The sequence below is a fragment of the Oreochromis niloticus genome, linkage group LG18 (genome assembly GCF_001858045.2).
Source record: "Oreochromis niloticus isolate F11D_XX linkage group LG18, O_niloticus_UMD_NMBU, whole genome shotgun sequence".
Classification (NCBI taxonomy): domain Eukaryota; kingdom Metazoa; phylum Chordata; class Actinopteri; order Cichliformes; family Cichlidae; genus Oreochromis; species Oreochromis niloticus.
Genome location: NC_031982.2, coordinates 5,549,015 through 5,569,931, shown reverse-complemented (window position 1 = coordinate 5,569,931; position 20,917 = coordinate 5,549,015). Strand labels below are relative to the sequence as shown.

Sequence of the window (20,917 nt, the reverse complement as noted above, 5' to 3'; positions counted from 1 at the left end):
TAGAAAAAATGTAATTAATACGAATTTCTTGCACCACATGACCATTATAATTAGGCTGAAAAACACCCTTGTGCACTTACTCTACCATGAGAACTATGAGCACAACAAATGCTTCAGAAGCATTAAATAATATGTGAATCAGGACAGGAAATTATTATTAGAAGAGTACAAAAATAGGTACACTGAAAAGGAAAGAGCTTGCTATTAGGTCTTCATCAACGTCACACCAGGACAAACAACTGAAAGATGTTGATTTAAAGTAAGTGGAAGGAAATGAAATGCAATAGCCTTGTAATACATCAGAATATGATTTGAACCGTAAAGTGTTTTTAAATAATAAACCTTAGGAAAAGCCCATCAGATGCAACAAAGTAATAACACTCTTGTTTATTAAAATGGCCCCACCACAGATATGGAATTCTTTTTAGCTGTGCGTGTATGTGTGTGCCTGTGTGTGTGTGGAATGCACATGTGGCATGAAAATCTGTGAAAAGTGTGAGTTTTGTGGTCAGCGCATGCGAGTTAATACACTTGCAGACTCTGATTTGGTTCCGTTTTTCAAATCACCACAGCTAAAGCATCTTTGATAAAAAATGTAGCCATAGCAACTAATACGATTGTTTTGCAGCCTGGGGTTTGGCACTTTAGCTATCACCTGCTTTAACAAAAAAACCCAAAACAAAGCAAACAAACAAAAAAACAGTGAGTGGGTAAAGCTGGGAAGTTACTAGCTAGGGTGACCAACCGTCCTCTTTTCCCAGGACGTGTCAACTTTTCACATTCTGTCCGGGGCATCCGGGGGGATTTTAGAGATTGATAAAAATGTCCGGGTTTTCCTATAGTCCGACAGAGGACCCATGTGTGTGACCTGATCCCCGAGCTGCTGCTTTGTGAGCGCTTGTTCTGCGCTCACAGACAGGACAGACAGCGCGCAGCAACACGCCTAATGATGTTTAAAAGATCCCAAAGCGCAAGTACGTCTTTTCAGACGAACTGCAAAAGAAATTTCCCTCGTACCGACTTAGTACTGGTAATTTTTCTTATGCAGATGAGGCATTATTTCTGTACCATTATTTAATTCCAGAGGCTTTTAAGTTATTTTTTGCACTTGTAAAAGCCTATATGACATTTTTTATTTCACAATTCATTAACCGCACAGAGAAGGCATCGTTTAACTATGTTAAATATGTTTCTTTAAGCAAGTTCTTCATGAATGAGCCAAGTGTCCTCTTTTTTGGAAATCAAAATATGGTCACCCTATTACTAGCTAACACTGGGAAGTTGCTAGCTAACACTGGGAAGTTGCTAGCTAACACTGGGAAGTTACTAGCTAACACTGGGAAGTTGCTAGCTAACAATGGAAAGTTGCTAGCTTCCTTCCCTACTAGAAAGGTACAGCTGTACAATATTAAATTACATGCTACGCATTACAAGATACATGAAACAACCCCAACCATAACCAAAAGCTGATCAAGACAAAAACAACTATAATTTCCTGTTACTCAAAGCTGCTAGTTTTAACAACTTTATGGGTTACGTTATCTAAAAATTCCCCCTCCATACAATACTCATGAATGGGGCAATTAGCTATGACCAAAACCATTTTTTTAGCAGTCAACATGGATATATTTGCTTTAAAGTTGGTTTAAGACTGCTGCCTTTCATATAGGAAGCAGCATACACTGCACTGCACTCTGAAACCCATTCTTTTCTATGGCTTGTGCCGCACAATAATGGTTTCCCGCTGCGTTGAACAAACCGGAGCACAAGCCCGCTGACCAGGGAGCACTCACAGGTGCCCCAGTCAAACTTAAACACAGCTGAACTTTGACATCAGCACAGTGTGACATATATTCACTCAACCTGTAGAACTGTAGAATGAGAGGCAGCAGGCGCACATACAGTAGTACACCTGACGACTATGAGCGCCTGCAAAAGATGTCATCAACGGCCAGCTCAACAAAACTTTTAGGTAATTCACGCAACCTTATCATAGCCTCTGATGTGAAAAGGCCTCTTGTGGGCAGCCTGTTTCAGCATCTCAACAACAGTACAGTCCTATTTTTAGCTAGCTTAAAGGTTGATTGGAGTTAGAGGGTCAAGTGGGTACAATCAACATATACTAGCTTATCTTTTCCTCTGTTCTTTTTTCAGTCACTGATGGGAGTAGAGCTAGACGGCATGCTTCTCACCTTTAACAGATTTTGTTTGTCAGTAGCTGAAAATAGCAGAATGAACAAAATGAGAACCCTACAAATTAAAACGACAAAAAGCTCAGGTACAACAAACCTTGCCTGTGCTCCACTTGCACCACTGCTCAGGCAGTATCCACAAGTTACACTATCAAGTCTTATGGTAAACCACCCTGGTTGGCAACACTGCTCATAATCGTGTCGAAGGTTTTCCTTCTAGTAAAAGGCATTTCTAAATGACCACCAACTTTTGATTGGTAGCAAACTATGTATGTGCATACCCTCAATACAGCCTTTGATTGTAGCACTGCTGCCTTGGGTTTCCATGCCAGTGCTGCACTACTTGACTTTTGAGCATTTGCAAGTGTTTGTTTTACAAATTCAAATTAAAACACAAAATATAAGGTCACTGCTATTATTCTTTTCTTTTAAAAATCATGGGAAACTTAATTTGATTCAAAATGCTTTACTTTTTCTTGCAGTCCTTGCTGTTTGAAAAAAGGTGAGTCAGACCTGGTCTTTGAGCACGCAGAGGAACGAGGAGAATGATTATCAGGAGAGTGAAGTAGTGCAAGCGAGTGAAGAGGGAGGCAAGAAGAGGCTTTATATATGTGGTGAGCATTCTTCACTTGTGACTGTGGGAGCCAGTGACACATGAAATATGAGAGACAGCAGCACTCTCCACTATTTATAGTATTGCAAGAGAGAAAGAGAAGAAACTGGCCACACCGTATACACTCCAGGGCAGAGGTGGCATCATTTTTTCATTCGCTAAAGAGGAAAAAGAGGAATCCTAGCCAGTACTGAGAAGGCACACATGTCACTGCAGTGACTACGACAGGCCAGTCTGAAGCAGAAACGCGTGTGTCATCTCGGTAGTGAGAGGTGGCTAAATAAGCCTCTGCATCCACTTTTCTTTTTTAGCTCACAAAGCTAAACAGATGCTTGGGGGAAGCGCCGGTTGTGGCTTTGTGTTGTTGCTTTGTGGCGATTCAAACCCATCTGCAGCTCAGCACTGTTTTGTACAAACTGCTAAAAATGTATCAGTGCTACTGGGAATGCAACAGCATGTCCTGTTCTGCTGGAGATAATGATGAAAAGAAGCCAAAACGAAGCCCAGTGAAAGTGGGCATGCAGCTTAGGGAATCTATCCATTTATGTTATTTTATGTTTAGATGAAGACTCGCAAGCAAGAATCAAAAGAAAGCGGAATTGGTTCAGTTCTTGTAGTGGGTGACAAGCACTAAAAATAACCGTGGCAAACCGCCGCTAATGCTAATTTAATGGGGGTCATAAGGCCAGCTGCAAATATGAATGGATGGCTGAATGGATGAAGACTCATCATTAGACATCATCTGCTGTGTTGGTCCTGATGTAAGATGATTTCGATAGCTCTGCCCTCAAATTGCATAATATGTCCGCGCTGTCGGGCCAAAGAGGCATCAGAGCGTCCCATAAAAGTAACCGGAAGACTTTGATTTGTCATGCTCAGAAAGCATGACCCATTAGGAAAGCAGCAAGTATTCTTATCTCTCCAAAATTGTCCAGAATGGTCACATTTGCAGCTTAAAATGATACTTGTGAGTGTTTTTGAAGAGGTATTTGCTTCTTGATATTTCAGTGTTTCACAAGGTGCCCCAACTCGCATTAAACCGTCATCTCGGCTGTTTGATGCCGACGCTCTCACGCTTGGGCTTGAGCTTTAGCCACGGTCCGAGGCAGAAGCCGAAGGCGGCCGCGAAACTTTGATGCTGCCTTCCATAAGCGATTTCTTCAGTGATGTCATATCTGTAGAGAAAAGCCCTTCAAAGTCAGGCTGATGTATTATGCATGGCACTATAGTAACTAGCCAGTGTGCTAGTAGCGCTCCGGGGTGGTAATGGTGATGCTTGCAGTGCTGAGAATAGCAATGGGAAGCCTTTGTACTGAATGCTTTTGCCAAGGATGAATTCCTCTATGGTCAGCTTATCTTTCCTCAGATGTATGTTCTATGTATGCAGACACCGTGCAGGGGTAGCAGTGGATTGTGCTTTATGCTTTGAACGCTAATGCATACTGTAGAAATTCACAACTTTAGCAGACAACTTGTGTCCTTGTTTGAGCTTTTTCATTTTCATTTTTTTCATTTCCTTTTTTACCTCCGCCAAGCAAGTTAGGTTTTTGGTAGTGTTTGTATGCATCGGCGTCATTCTGTGAACGTGATAAAGTTTTGAATGAAGTGTGATAAAACTTTGCAGTGGGGTCATTTGGCTTACATTCACCAAGGTCTTCAAGGTCAACTTGAATTGTGTTATAACGGTAAAGAAAATAATTGTTAAGAGAAATGTTAAGGTGAGAAAATCTGAATTTTGGGTTTTCACTAAAGTTTGATGTGGCTTTTTTGTTAGATTGGATAATGACTAGTTCTTAAAAATGAAGCTTCTTTTTCACTTAATGCAAGAACTACTTTTTCTGTTTTTTAAATGACAGATTATAGCAAATCATGCCATTATTTAAAAATGAACTATTTTGATAAATTATGCATTTATTTATTTTTGATCTCCCCCCCAAAAAACCCATTAAATATATTAGTTAAAGGAACAGTAAATAATTTATCCCCTTGTCTTCTCTTGCCTAAATGTTGGCACAATATAATTTAGTAATATTTTGTTTGGACATCATTAAAAAAAAGATCATTTATGGTGTACTTGCAGAAGTGATATGTTGCTGCACTTCTACACAATTATGGCAGATGAAATAGGTCATTTTAATGGCAGCAGAAGGCTGTGGATCAGTAAGTCATTAAATCCTTTATTTGGTTCTGGACTGGAATTATACATTAAATATCACAACAATGGCCAGGTAGTTTTGTGCAGACATTTATGTTTCCAAGAGTTAACTATTGACTCTTAATACGCTTACCTTTAATCTAGTGCAAACGGGAATGTTGATATTGTTGATTTGCATTCTCTCACTTCACCAAAGAGATTCTGAGAATTAAATTTAGCATAAAACAGCATGTAAAGGGCCACTAGATGAAACAAATATGTAAGACACTTGCAGATATTAATACACCATACGAACAAAAGTATTCGGCCACCTACACATCAGACCTACAGGAGCATTCATGACTATTCTAAATTCACAGGTATTTTAAAAAAGCTGGTCTCCTCTTTGCAGCTATAGTAGCTTCCATTCTTTTGGCAAGGCTTTCTACAAGATTTTGGAATGTGATGAGAATTTTTTCCCATTCATGTTGGATGTTGGACCAAAGGGTCTGGCTTGCAATGTCCATTCTAGTTCTTCCCAGAAGTGTTTTATGGGGTTGAGGTCAGGCCAGCTGAGTTCTTCCAACCCAACCTCATGCAGCTTGCTTTGTGCACTGTGGCACCATCATGCTGCCAAATCTTTCCAACATGTTCTCACTCCCAAAGCGTAACATTTTACGCTATGTGACAAATGGTCGGTATATTACGCTTTCGGCCATCCTATATTACGAGTTCGGAACAAATAAGGAAATATGAGAACCGTTTGGAATGAGCTACACATGTACGTTTATTCTACTTAAATCACTTTGGAAAACACTATATAAAACATTTATATAGTGGTGGTTAAGATTAGGGATAAGGTTATGGTTCCACGGCTGGAATGTGTGTTACCGCAGGAGCGTCATTCTATTTGATTTCATCCACAATCCGGCGTGTAGCATGGGAACGCCTTGGGATGTGACAAATCGTCGGTATATTACGCGTCGGGAGTGAGAACGGGCTGACTTTTCCCACAGAGTTGGAAGCATAGAAAGGCATAGTTTTAAGATTTCCCTTTGCTGGAATTAAAGGCTTGGATGAGCTACTCGGGCATATTTTGGTAGAGTCTATCTGTTTTATTGCTGGGATGTGTCTTGGGAATGTTGCCTGAGAAACATCCCAGGAACTGAACCTGTGGTTTTACGATCGGTAGACCCCACTCTGCAAATGTAACCTTGCAGTACTGACTAAACCCTCTGAAGATTAGTTGTAACAAGCCTCTGGCAGGTTCTACAAAACGCTGCAGTTGACCAGCACTGCTCGCTTTGAAGGCTCTCTCAGTCAGTAACTTTCATTTCTGAATTCTCCTTCACAGGCAGCTTTGTCATCCACCAGCTTGGATTCTTTCGTGGCAAACAGGGTAGCACAAATTTTAATTTGTTTTCGCAATATGTTTATCACCACTGTTGTAACCTCTGTAATTACACCATGTGATGGAGCCTCTCGTGAACATAGCTCACCCTGAGGATCTGTGGAAATTATGTATAATTCATGGTGTTGATTGTATTTATAGTTGCTCTGGCTTGTTGTTTGGAGACATAGATGTAGCGTTAAACAAGGGCTACTTTGTTATGAAGATGCGAAGCTGCTCCTTCAGTGAACAGTTTGCTTCACTTCTTTTTTAAGTTTTTGGCCACCGCCTGGGGGGCGAAGCTTTGCAGAAAGAGGTGGAAACTTTGTGGGTTTTTTAAATTTCTTTCACTTTCCTCCTGTATTCACAACTGGCAAAAAGTTCAACATCCCCACTCAAATTAATGTGATTCTTCATTCTTTTTTCTTTCAAGCTAAAACACCCTGAGCTCTGTAGCACATTCAAAGCTGTGCCCTTGCAGAGTACCATTAGAGTACATAAAAGTTTAAATGTCTTAAGCTCTGAATTGCCCACATTTGCCTGTTCGTTAGAGTAGCATAATTTATAGGGAGACAACTGACTACATGATGTTGGAGTCAAGAGAAGCAAGTCTTCATGAGCACTAATAAGAAGTATGCTCAGTACATGCAAAGTGATCCTGACAAGCAGGTTGAAAGTGCATTAAGGGAAAAGTTAGTGTTAGGCAAGAAGTGTTCCACCAGGAAAGTTGTTAGAAAATTGCTCAAGTGTATTTGGTTCATATAGCACTATCCACCAGCTATAACAAGAAGCGGATTCTCGCCTCTCCAGTTGTCCTATTTGAAATATATCACAAGAAAGGTGTGGCTGAAAAAAATGCCCCAATTGGATTGGATGGATCGTTACAGAAACACAAAGATGGTTACCAGACTTAGTTTGCTGGGTCACTCTGTGTGCCACAGACAATAACCAGGCTGCATGTGTGAAGCTCTGCATGCAGGAGGAAAGATGCTGAGACAGGAGAGACATCCACTTATTTACCACCCACAGCATGAAGGCACACTGTATATTGATACCGTGAAATACAGTGGAAACACAGCTGCCTGCGTTTCTAAATGTAACTCCAGCATTTTATTGAACGTACTGGGAAAGCTGGCATACTCCCTGTGCGAGTATGTGTTTGTCAATAAGAGCACATTAGCGATTTGTGTGTGTGTGTGTCTGTGTGTTTGTGTGTGTGTGTGTGTTTAGGTCAGCTTAGCTGCCCACATGGTTTCAGGTCTCTCACTCTCTCCTGCCTGAGGCTATCCTGAGGTGGATCCCTGCTGCTGTCCTGTAACCTTGCCAGTGACAACACTGGCAGCCAATCATTATAAAGCAGTTTATGACTTGCCTCCTAAACTAAGGGTTTAGGCAAAAGATTTGTCACATAAAGCAGGACCGCTGAATTTTTGATGCAAATAAAAATGGTCCTTTATTTGATATTATTTGGGGAAAAAATAAAAAAGCAGCTTGTATTGTTTCTGTCTTTGCATAAGTGGACAGTGTGCCGACAGCAAGACATTACCCCTAAATCTGATCACTCAGACCCCGCCTCCCACCACCACCACCCTCAACCTCCGCCTCCAAACCCGCCCCATCCGCTTCCCCCGCATTATGATAATCTGCCGATGTGACCATAACCACTTATCCTTTCACAAGATTGTGGAACGCGGCTGAGCGAGGCTGATCCTCCTACCTCTCCTCTGACCTCAGAGACGAGATGTGAGGAAATCAAAAAATGTATTAGTTGCCAGGAAATTGTCTGTGATTATACATTAAAAGGTGATTTTCATGCCCCGACTGTGACACCTTCACCAGCAAAATTACAAAGCTGATTTTTCGGATTAGAGCGAGCGTTACAATTTACGCCAGTGGTGCTGGATGGGATCGAGTCCTGTTGCTGATCTTGAACTAAATGGTGTAAGGAGGTCTGTCAATATACTTTTGACCATTTGCAAGCTTGTGCTGCTGACTGGATTGATGTTTCAAGCTCATTTCATTAGTGTCAGTCTGCTCCTGATGCGTCATGCCTCACCGTTCTGCAACATGATTTGTCTCTCACTTCAGTGAGCGCAGTCCAGTTAGTGAATGATGATTAGATGAACTGCAGGGGGTTTCACAGTCGTTCAGTCTTTTGGCATCAAATCACTCAAATAAGTTCCTAATAAATAAGCAGGTTTTCACACTCACAGGGTAACCTTGGCGGAACTTTCCTGAAATATTACACTCTTTTCGTCAATAAGCCTCGACTCTCTCCAGCCTGGGATCAGCACACGCCTCCAGGATAAACCCGTGAAGAAGATTTGCATTGATATGGGAGTAGTTTTGAAATGATTTCCTCAAGATTTCTTCACTTGACAAGATCATGAGTAAAAGATGAGGCCTGTGTGATGTTAATTTTTGAACAGTTTTGGTGTCTTTACTTCAAAAATGCAGACTCTCATGTAGGATTATGACTTAATAAGATCTTTAAAAGCCTTCTGATTTCAATTTGGCTCTATGTAAACCCTATTCAGCAAAAGAATGTCCCCGCGAGTATAACAACAGAAACACAGTCTCGCTGTATGTGAAAAGCAATAGATTCGGAGATTAAGAGAAATTCTGAGAGAAAATAAGAAGAGAGGAAATGACTTGGGGATTTATTTCTGCTTTATTTCCATGTTCAGAGAAAGAAGAAACAAATAAAATTGTTCAGATGGGATAAAAATTTTTCCAGGGGACTGACGGAGACATCTCTATTTGTAAATCTATCATACTTAGCTGAACAGCTGCTGGCATCGACTCTCTAAGTAAAGTTTTACAGTATAGCACTGTGTGCACTACAAGCATACAGTTACAAGGAGGCAGTCTCTCTCTCCTCTCACTGAGCCTCAGTCCTTGGTTGCTTGAACTTGTTTTTGTGCTGAGTGTTGTTCGTCAGAATCACAGTGGAACTCCCACGTGAAAATGCGCTTTTACAGTTTTTCATCTCTCAGTTGCTCCAAAGTTATGACCTCTGCACCCAGCAGGTTTCTTCTGAAAATGACTGACATCTTACTCCTTATTGCTGCTTTGTGACCAGATGTATGGAACCAATGTAAGGAAAGTCTTCTAGCTGTTTGAGAGTGCAGTCCATTTGCTCATTCTGGGTGGTATCCTAAGCGATCTATACACAGTCAGCAGTGTGTTATACAAAGCCAAGTGGTCACAGCAGTGAATGTAGCATGGAACACAAAAACACCTTCCACCGTATATCCTCTTTTTATGTTGTATTAATAACTAATTTCATACATTAAATGGACTGCATTTGTATAGTATACTGTACTACATTTTTAACTTAGTGGTTTACAGAGCGTTTTTACAATCACCCCGTAAACAACTACATAATAATGTGTCGGCCCCCTTTTGCTTCCAAAACAGTCCTGTCACATCCAGGTATGGACTAGACGCCTGAAGGTAGGCTTATGGTATCCGCACCAAGATGTTAGTAACAGATCCTTAAGTCTTGTAAGTTGCCTGGTGGGGCCTTCATGGATCAAACTTGTTTGTCCAGCACAACCCACAGGTGCTTGATTGGTTAGAAATCTGCAGAATATGGAGGTAAAATCAACACCTCGAACTCATTGTTGTGCTCCTCAAATCATTCCTGAACCATTTTTGCTTCGTGGCAGGCGCATTATCCTGCTGAATATTGTTTCCATGAAAGGCCGTATATGGTCTGCAACAATGTTTAGGTAGGTGGAAGCAGGACCCAAGTCTTCTAAAAATAGCTCTTTTTGATGGGGGAGAAGGGACTATACACTCAAAAAAATGAAACGTTGACTTTAATTAAAATTATTTTGTCAACAGGTTCCACGAAATTGCATTGTGTTAGTTTAAAGCAAAAATCTTTAGTTCATCTAATTTTAAAAAACTACTTAAGATTAACAAGAGATATTTAAGACTACCTAAATCAAATTATGTTGTATGAACATAAATGATATATTTACAGGTTAGATAGTTTAGATTAGTTACTTCAACACATTTCTTATTTGTGCCAGTAAAATGTTAAATTTAAGTTAGATTAATTCAAATATTATATTTTCAGCCACCTTGTGCTTTACTAATTAGTTTTACATAAATCTATTTTGTCAACAGGTTCCACACAAATGAATTAAGTACATCCAACTTATTTTTTTAAATTTCTTTTATTGCCAACACATTCAGTGAGCATTTGTGTAAACCCAGTCCAAAATAAAACACAACAGGTCATTAGGGTTAGTAACTAACAGTATGTAGACAGATGCAACATCAAGACTTTAAATTAAATGTCTGTATCTGCCAGAAATAGAAGAAAAAAACATTGAAGACCACATAACATGTTGATAAGATGACACTTGAGTTACGCATATGTGATGCTAGTAAGGTCTGTGGAGTGCTTTTTCTTTTAGTGTCTAAAATGGATAGCAAAGTTGGTATTTGCAATGATTGCTTAGGGTCAGTCCAGTAACACAACGCCAATGAAGTGTTTTCCTTTAACAATGCAAAGTGAAGTGTCCACCTCAACAGCCACAATTAAAAAAATTAATGTTGTAATAATAATAATAATAAAAATAATAATAATAATAATAATAATAATAATAATAATGATAAATAGTCCACTGATATTAGCAATCAAAGAAAATTATATCACCATCCCAAATAAAACTTAAATAAAGCATGCCAGCATTATTGTCTAACAGTAAAACAGCTTGTCAGCGTTCAGTTTTTTTGCAACAGCACAACAGTAACCATTTAACACTTGCCACCCTCAACGTTTATTTTACCAGTGTTTGGGCAAAAAACTTGGGTTGTAAACATTTTAACATGGAAACAATTGTTCGTCTTTAAAAGTCCGCAAAATATACATTCATCCTGCATTCCTAACTTACCCTTATTCTTAGTATGTATTGCAATTACCCAGAGGTGTGGACTCGAGTCACATGACTTGGACTCGAGTCAGACTCGAGTCATTAATTTTATGACTTTAGACTTGACTTGAAAAAAGGTTGTAAGACTTGTGACTTGACTTGGACTTTTACACCAGTGACTTGGGACTTGAATTGGACTTGAACCTGTTTACTTGAAAAGACTTGATATTTTACCCAAATCTAAAATTTAACATACATATTATATAAAAAGTGCGGACCATTAATTCACTTTATTCATTCATTCATTCTTACCACACTCCGTATGTATGTGAGTGTGGGCTGTAGCACAGCCAATCAAATTAACCAGATTTGAAAAAAACAAGAACAAAAACGCTCGAGCCAAAAATGCTTCCAAGAGTAATTTCTTTCGGGTACATAAACTACGAAGTAGTCAACAAAAAACGAAATGCAATATGCAAAACATGCAAGAAGAGAATCACAGACAGAGATGGAACAACTTCCAACTTTGTCCGACATTTGAAGTTGCATAAAGAACGGTAGGTGGTGCTTTTTTTTTGTTGCTACGATGAGACAGCTGACTTAGCTAACTTCATCTTATTAGCAAATGTTCTTCGGGCTACGTAGATGATACTGTTTGGCTTTAACAGGTATGATATGTTTGTCATGCTATTTTAAATCCGGTCCTGCAAGCGCATCCAAGAATAACATGCAACTTGTTAGCTCAGAATTGTCGGTGAATGGTGAGCAGGGTCCGTTTCAGAAAGTGGGTTCTGTAGCTGTACTCAGTCTCTCTCCGTCTCCTCCCCATCATTAACCCCGTAGATTTAACCCAGTTTAGACTGACAAATATTTATTTTACCATCACATCACAATTCAAAATCAGTGTTTAATTTGCAATTAGTGTATGGTCGTGTTTAACTTTTGCATGTCTGAGCCTGGGAAAAAAAATTTTTTGGTTAGAAAATCTGGCCCACCTTAGTGTGTAATTGAGTAGTCCTGCTATACATGGCCTTTTTCTTCTGTCATTTATGTCAATACATCAAATAAAATACTTTGATCTTATATTATTAGCTGTTGTTTATTTGCAAAGGTTATTCTCAAAAGGGATGCTAGACAAAAACGGCGTTTTCTACAGACAGCCTGGCATACGCTCTCCACTTGCGAGTGAAAAAAGAAAAAGAAAAAACACCCCTTCCCTATTGGTGTTAGAGTTTACCATGTCAGCCAATCAAAAAAATGATAAGGCAACATGTGACATTTGGTTGTTTAGGGAGAAGGGGAAGGTTTTAGGAGTGACACCCGCTACGGAAAGCGGGCGAGCGAAAGAAAGAGAGAGAGAGAGTTTTCATATGTGAGACATTAGTGACGTTTAGCGTGTTTGGAGGCTATAGTTAGTTTGTTGTGTAGTTATTGTTTTGTATTGTGTGTCGGTTAGACTGCTGAATTTCATATTTGATCTAAAAAAGCTGTCAAAGGCAGATTCCAGTGTAAACGCTGTCTCCACATAGAAAACTGGACTGTTGCACCTCCAGTTGTCAGACCTGCAGGGTTTAGGCCTGTGGTGTTCTCCTCTGTCTTATACTGAACACAAACTACATTTTTTGGACTGGCACAAATAATTTGTGTGCCTTCTTATTTGATGCAGCACACCTGATTGTTCTGTAAATAGATTTAAATGGTTATATAAAAAACGCCTGAGGCCTTGGCTGCATTTTTAGGTAAATAGTACCATATAACTTTGTTGTTTGCAAAACTTGTGCATAATTTTTAGAAATGTACAATTTCTATTTGCATTTCAAGTCATGAAAATGATTCGTTAAACATGTAAAAAAAATAACTTTTTTCTACTCTGATTCTGAATTTTTTGTCTGAATTTAGATCAACTGTGCTAATATAGTATACCAAAATGAAAAAAATAACTCAAATTTCAGATATTTGAGGTTGTGCTGTAAATAATGATACCAAACAAGGCAAGAAAAACATATTTTAAAAGTGAAATATAGAAGTAAAATCAAAAGTAGTCAAGAACGGCCAATTATACCCGGGACCCCAGAGGGTTAAAAAAAAGACTTGAAAGGACTTGAAATTCAAAGTTTCGGACTTGGGACTTGACTTGAAAGTTGTCTGTCTTGACTTGCGACTTGACTCTGACTTGCTTGACTTTACTTGAGACTTGACTTGTGACTTGAGGATAAAGACTTGGGACTTACTTGAGACTTGCAAAACAATGACTTGGTCCCACCTCTGCAATTACCTTTACAATGCACACAATGTAACACAAACAGAATATGAACATATTTCCACCTCATAACAATATACCTTGAACGCTAATATACACACCACCCTTCAACATTTCTGGTGCAGTATCATCTCTCAATTAAATCCTTTAAATCTCAACACTTTTGATTGTCTCTTACTAGCCCCCCTCCCCCACAAGAGTAAAATCTCTCAAATTGTAGTAGTTTACAAACTTTTCAAAATTTCTCTTAAATGTAATTTTCCCTTTATCTGTCATTTTCAACAAATTACCGTTTTATTCCCATTCAGCCTCTGAAAAACTTCTGTCCATCTGACAGAACATTCATCATCCAAATTAAGGATTGGCTTATTCGTTCAGTTTATTCTTGAGTATCTGTACCTTGGTCAAGAGTCTGCTGACATACAGATGAAGGAAGAGCTTCTGAAGTACTTCAAAGAAAGCTTTCAGTCTCGAGGTTAACTGAGATTCAGTGCATATATCCCACCCATTAAGAGTGCACATGCAGAGGCCATGTTTTCCAGGTCATGCAGAACACCCTAGATGGTTATACCCACATCGGCTGGAGGAGTGCTGACATCAGCTTTTTCAATGGTGAAGATAGCAAGGGTAATTTGTTCCAGCTCCCTCTGAACAGCTGTAGCTGTAGCTTAGACACAAAAACAAAGAAAAATGGCGTCCAGTTAAATTAAAAAAAGGAAAAGAAAAAAAAAAGAGCCAAAGCTACCCTTTAATGAAGTAAACACAATATTAGGAACATGCACCCCAGTGCGCTACTATTTTAGACTACAGATTCAACAATAAATATAAATAGTTTGGGTATACAAGAAGATTCCCCAAAACATTTAAACAGGTTCCATGCAAATTACAACAACAACAACACTACAACATGCAACAACATTAGTTATTCAAAATTTGGTTTAATACAGATAAAAAACTAAACTAAAATTACCAACCAATTATTCTTTGAAGAGGATGCTTGGGTCTTCATTCAGGTAAAAAGGTAGTGCCCTGAGGACACACTCCCTCCCGTTTTCAATAGTTTCCTTCTGTAGAGAGTGGCAGAGATACAGGAAGAGAAAACAGAAATACTTTAGGATGACACAAACTCACATTATACGCAAAATGAATGACATATTTACTGCACAGATAGACATGTACACAAGACCAACTAATCATCACATGGACATGAATAGTTAACCTGTTGGGTAGGGTTTCCACCACATTATATATGTCCATAATGGAGGTATAGACAAACTAATACATCATCTTTTTTGCATTCAAAAACTGATCTTTAACATAAAAACATTCACTTATGGTTTAACCCGAAATTGAGGGATCAGATTTTACTTATGTTTAGGTAATTTTAATTTTCCAAAGTTTTGAGTACCAAACTTTGTCTTGCTTAATATAAATGTAAGTACACTGTGCAGCTACCATACACTAGCTGTTTAAATTTGAAAGTGATCTTATTAGCCATAATATTTTGCTACCAACAGAATAACGCACCTTTGTGGCTGGAGCCAAAGTTTGTCTAATTTTCTTCACTGCAGCACCTCCTTTTTTCTTGAAGACTTTTATGAGCTGGTCAGTGTATTGGTCAAGTTTTGCAAAAAGCCTTGGAACAAGTGCAGCAGTAGTAATCCTCACAAATTCTGCTTCCACCTGAAAACACGTCAACAAACACAACATACTGTACTGTAAATATACATACTATATGTACACATATACATACTTTATAACTGAAACTAATGTAGAAAGACCTCATTAAAGCTATAATTTTAACACAAACATTTACACAAAATGCTAATGGAGCCATTACAGCTTTTATTGTTATATATCAAGTTCCAAAAAATATTGATCACAGCTGATCTGAAAAGAATTTCATACCTCAGGCCCTTGAATTGCAACCTTTACAATGGTTCAGATCTGGAGAAGAAATAACAGGGGCATTGAATGGGTCACTAAAGAAAAATGAACTTATAAAACAGTTTTGTTTTTAAAAGTATAACAGTTCACATACCACATACAAGCTCAGCAGTACCACATACACCACATCAGTATAGGAGGGAGCAGGTAAAGGCAGGATCTGAGATTTATAAAATAAAACAAGAAATTCATTACTTAATTTCAAGAAGCAAATTATTGATTGTATTACAACTAAATAAAATACTACTCAGAAGAAAAGCAAGAGATTGACACTGCCATGTGCTAACTTTCTATAGAAGCAATTATCACCAGGACTGTCGACTTCCATTGTCTGCCCACTCATATGTCGTGAATAATTTTATTTAAAAAAGTAAGTGTGTGATTTAACAAACTGTAATTTATAACTATGCTGATCTGTATCACTCCTAGGAAACATGCTGTATTTACAGACCATTTTTACATAATACAGATTACTGATAGAGCATAACAATGGTGTCACAGTGGCTTTCGCCCTCGACTTTTTGGATTTTAAATGTCACTTTATGCTATCCTTGCTATCCTATTCGATATTTCGATATCGATATGACTCTCGGATTACAGTAAAGGAATCCCAAGAAAGCAAATGAAAAAATAACCCCATGAACCCCTGTAGCTAATCCCTTAATAAAACCAAAAACAATAAAAATGTTTCTTACACAGTCCACAAAATAAGCATGTTAAGCATGTCCAGGACCCAGTAAAACTAATGTAGAACAAGCGCACGCAAACGATATAACATGTCTTATAAGACAAACGCAAAATATAACCATGCTCGACATGTAGATACTACACAACATAGTCAAAGAAAAAAGTGGTCTTACCTCTCAAAGAAACAGCAGCTTGGTGCCAAAACAACGTTTTTAAGTTAAATTTGAAGTCATGCGCATGAGCAGGCCCAAGCCGTGAAACCTTGTTGTTCTTCGCGGTTTCATTACAACTGTTTTTGCATTACTGCCACCTTGTGGATATACAAAGTATATCGATCCTAATTGACTTAACTTAAATGTTATGCCATCAAGTAACACATTAGTATTATGTACAGTGAATAATAGACACAATTACGTAGACTTGATTAGAAAAACATATGTTAACTTAACAAAAACATATATTTTAAGTAAAATGAAAATAAATAATTAATATACACTGAACAATCCACCTCATTCATTTTTTTGAGTGTACCTTTCGAGCCATCAGCTTAGGCAGCTACCATCCCACCTGCCTTTAAGTCCAAATTCTTGTTGGTTCTACTTTATCCACAAAATGAAATCAGAAAAGTCAGAAAAGCTATCTCAACCCAACCAGTCATGGGAGATGGGCACCCCTTCCTGAGCCTGGTTCTGCTTCCTGTTAAAAGGGAGTTTTTCCTTCCCACTGTCACCAAAGTGCTTGCTCATAGGGGGTCATATGATTGTTGGGTTTTTCTCTGTATGTATTATTGTAGGGTCTACCTTACAATATAAAGCACCTTGAGGCGACAGTTGTTGTGATTTGGTGCCGTATAAATAAAATTTTGTGGAAAAATTGGTCCTTGTGATGAGTTGGGAATTAGAATGCATGGGCTATAATATATTTATGTTAGTAGCAATGGCAAGGTTAAGATAAAAACAAAAAGAAGTTGAACCCTGGCACTTCCTTTTCTTTCTTAGCCCAAAGTTCATGAAAGGTTGGTCATGAATTTGTGACCCTATTTTTATGACAATATGTGTTAAAGTGTAAGGATCTTAAATCTTTTGAATACTCATATTATGCTGATTTTCAATGTCTCATCTTTTTATTATTCCTAAACCCCAAATTTTTTTATATGAACTGTTAGCCAGACACAGACAATATTAAGATATTGTCACCTTATAAATTTAATCTGGCCAAACTGTTTGGACTGAAGAAAACATTAGCATTCATTCTCAGCGATGTTCACTCCTTTTTTAGCTCCACTTTGGTTTTCTGGCTCTTTAGCTGCCAAACTCTGCACCGTGTTCACCATCTTGTTGCTAACTTTGCCTGACATTTGGTGCTGAGCAAGCTGTGAAGAGCTTTTTCCTTTGAAAAACAGATGCCTGCTGCTGCTGAAAGGCAGGCTGATGAGAGCAGTGAGACTGAAACCAACTGTGTCTTTGGAAACTAGAAACAATGAGCTGAAAGATGCTATAAAGGTTGGTCAAGCTGAGAGAGTGCTATAATGTTAGGTGATAATTCTCTACAGGTGTGTCAGTATGGGTGACATTTATCACATCAGGCATAGGCATTTTGCCCTTTGGAAGATATAAATCTTTATTGGACAGCTTTAGAATAAACTCCATATTTTCTGTGAGGCTTCTTCCAGGAGAACAGAGGCAGCAATTTTCCTGCCAATTCAGATTTGGGGTCATTCATTAAACTGCTGTGTTGAGTCAGCCAGATAATATTAGTATTACTGTAAATATGTCTTTTTTTTATTGCCTTTTGCTCTATCCGGATATGGAAAGATTCCTGATTATTTTGGAAGCCATCAGGAAAATGAAAGACCAAAAGACTGAAACAGCTGTAATAAAAAGAGAAAAAAAAATCACAGTTAATCAATGAACGTATAAAAACTTAAGCCAACTGCTGGCTGTCACAGGGATTTAACTCCGCCTCGGCCAGATATGTGTATTTCCTGTCTTATCTAAGACTGAGACAGTGCAGCCTGTCGAGAACATCCTTTAACTCTATACTGTCACCATCAGCAAGGAAGATGATTTAGCGTGCACTCTTAAAACGTTACTGCTGCAAACAGATCAGGCTTGTGCTGTTGCAGCAAGATGTTTGCTGCCTTCCCTTGAGTCAGTCCCCAACAGACTGACTCAATGTGCCGAGGTTAAGCTGTAATGACACAGTCACTATCACAGAGTGACATATGGTGTGTGTGTGAAAACTCTTATTTAAGCATATTGCTTGCTCTCAGCTGAAGAAAAAGTGATAATGAGAGAGGTTAAAGAGTTAAAGTGTGAGTGTATATAGAAGAGTGTGCATGGGAATAAGTATGTCTTTTTTCTATATGGGAGCATATGCCTGCTCACACTGAGCAGGTAGCAGGTAGTTTCATCTCAGCTGCAGGGCTTTGAAACTCACTGCTGTTCAAAGCTTCTGTTTGTGAGAGGTAGCCAATCAAAAAGAGAGTCAGCTTGGAAAGCTACTCTACAAGGATAAGTCCTAAAATGACAACATGAACTTAGAAATGAACACAATTGGTTTCCTTTAATATACAGAGTGGAAAAATATCAGCTTAGTTATTCAAAAGTAGTTGTTTTTTATATGTATGCGAGGAGAAAATAAGCAGTAGAATGATTAGCTTCTTTGATATTGTTTCTTGGAAGTTTAGCCCTGCTTGGATGCCCTGTAGTCACTTTTAGATGTCTTTCATTGTTAACATTAATGATGCGTGTTCTGTTATTGAATCCAAACTTACTGTTTTCATACTTACAGTTTCATTCACGCTAGCTGCTAATGTAACTGCAAGATTTGTAATGCTAACATCATCGGTGTGTGCTATGGTAGTTAACATAATAGATAGCAAAGACAAAGAATGTTTGTGAAATGCCAGCGTATATATGCATTTCAGCACGTTGAACTTCGAGCTCTCTGTGTTTACCTGGAAGGACCAAGATCCTAATAAAGTTTTTCAGTTGTGATTGCCACCGAATGCTCGAACACTAGCCTTTACTTCAGTATTTTGAAGAGAGGTAAAGGCAAGAAATCCTGTGACAGATAGATTGTTGATAAAGTTCAGATTTTGTTAAGGATTTGTGCAAAACAGAAATAAAAATGTAAAAAACAGGACCCTCAGATTCTGTCGAGGCCACCGTTACTTTGTATGACTGCTGGCCAAAACGACATAGTCAAATCGCTTCGTCTTTTTTGAATGTCATGTCTTTATGGGGCTTTAGACCTTTATGAACTTGCCATGGAACTAAAAGTTCTGAAGCCTGGAGGTTGAAATAGATTAATTATAACCAACTGTGAAATGCATAAATTGCTGTGACACTGGGATGAAACTTTCTTTCTGTCTGCTATGCAGTCATCTTTAACTATTTGCGAACCCAACTTCATGATGTCATATCCATGGCTTGGCCACTCCATATGTACTGTTGGTGTGAACAGGTAGAGATGAAAAAGGAGAGGCGGTTGCAAGCCTCTGGGGATGCATGCGCCCTGGCGCCTTCACTGGCATCTCTAATTAAAACAGTCAACTTGGATCACAGAGGAGTTCTGCTAATTGAATTCCACTGTTGGATGTTTATTTTAGCCCGTGTGAAGTTTAAATTTAGAACAAATAAACTGGGGCCTTCAACAAGAGAACTCGGAAGGCAAAAAAATTGTAAAGCAATTGTAAAGCAAATTGAATTGTAAAGTCCAACCAAATCATTAGTGAGTCTTTATTACCTTGAGTCATGTGTTCTATAGAAAGACTTTCTTCTGTATGTATACACATGCTAAATCCTCTGACTGAAAAAAATTGGTTTTCTTTGTAACACTGCTCAGCTCTTGGGCAGTGGGCAGAAAACCTCTTAAACCACAGGAGGTGCGGTCTCTGCTTTCTCTGCTTTGTTGTAGCCTTGTTAGCATTTCTGGGTGTTCTCAAAGCTGCGGTGTTTACTGCTGTATTAGTTATTATTAATCTCTTGCTCACTTCTCTGGCTCCCCACACCCCCAACCACTCATGGCACATGGCTGCTCCTCCCCAAGTCGGACTCTGCTGGAAGTTGCTTCCTGCTAAAAGGGATTTTTTTCTTTCCCGCTGTCTCCAAGTGCTTGCTCATACGAGGATGTCTGATTGTTGGTTTTCTTTCCATTATTGTAGGGTCTTTACCTTACAATATAAAATGGCTTGAGGTGAGTGTTGTTGTGATTTGGCACTATATACATATCCGGTCTTTAAGTGATGTCATATGAACGCTGCTTCCGGGTCCAAACTAATCTGCATTTATTAAGACTGTTGTGTTTTTAACATGTTTTGTATATTGTTCTATTTAATCTGAACAAGCCCCTAAAAAAAGGCAGTGATCACTGTTGGCCTCTCTCGGTTTTTATTTCCACTATTCATTTTAAAGCTCAGTTTTTAAAAGCTTACGATGTAACTACAGCTCAGCCCATGCAGCAGTTTATTAATGACTAACCTCTATTGTGGATGGATTATCTCAGTTGTTCTCCTGACTGACGTTTGGTCCGTTTATAGCATCCTGCCGTGCGATTGCGTTTGTCCATAACCATCGGGAACCCTCACGTTAACTTTTGTTGAGTGGAAAAAAGTTAGCGTTCATCCTCCAGCTTTACTGTGTTTATGTTATGCTAACATAGCTGTGTCGCTAGCGATCACGTAGCACCTCATTATATACCAGCTAGTCCAACTTCAGTAACCCTACAAACGTCACTACTGTTTAGTTTTCTGTCTTCATTTATGTTGGAAGTGATAGCAGAGCTGTACATTTTAAATTTTT

At 38.7% G+C, this 20,917-nt stretch overlaps 1 protein-coding gene and 2 long non-coding RNA genes across 9 annotated transcripts in view; 1 reads left to right on the top strand and 2 right to left on the bottom strand.

Annotated features, from left to right (window-relative positions):
* ctnnd2b (catenin (cadherin-associated protein), delta 2b) overlaps positions 1 to 20,917 on the top strand; it is a 213,254-nt gene that overhangs the window by 14,912 nt on the left and 177,425 nt on the right. The window contains exon 1 of one of the 7 annotated variants that reach the window (XM_019348022.2): positions 2,791 to 2,806. The exons of the other annotated variants lie outside the window; for them this stretch is intronic. The gene's annotated coding sequence lies outside the window, so the exon portion shown is untranslated. Of the gene's footprint in view, positions 1 to 2,790; positions 2,807 to 20,917 lie in introns of those variants that run through there. 7 annotated transcript variants of the gene reach the window in all.
* On the bottom strand, positions 13,494 to 15,103 carry LOC109195659 (uncharacterized). Its single transcript, XR_002057213.2, has 3 exons — positions 15,006 to 15,103; positions 14,453 to 14,545; positions 13,494 to 14,145 (listed from the first exon to the last, which is right to left on the bottom strand). It is a non-coding gene; the product is annotated as an uncharacterized LOC109195659 (long non-coding RNA).
* On the bottom strand, positions 15,107 to 16,614 carry LOC109195660 (uncharacterized). The gene is made up of 4 exons (XR_002057215.2): positions 16,286 to 16,614; positions 15,520 to 15,585; positions 15,387 to 15,425; positions 15,107 to 15,161 (listed from the first exon to the last, which is right to left on the bottom strand). It is a non-coding gene; the product is annotated as an uncharacterized LOC109195660 (long non-coding RNA).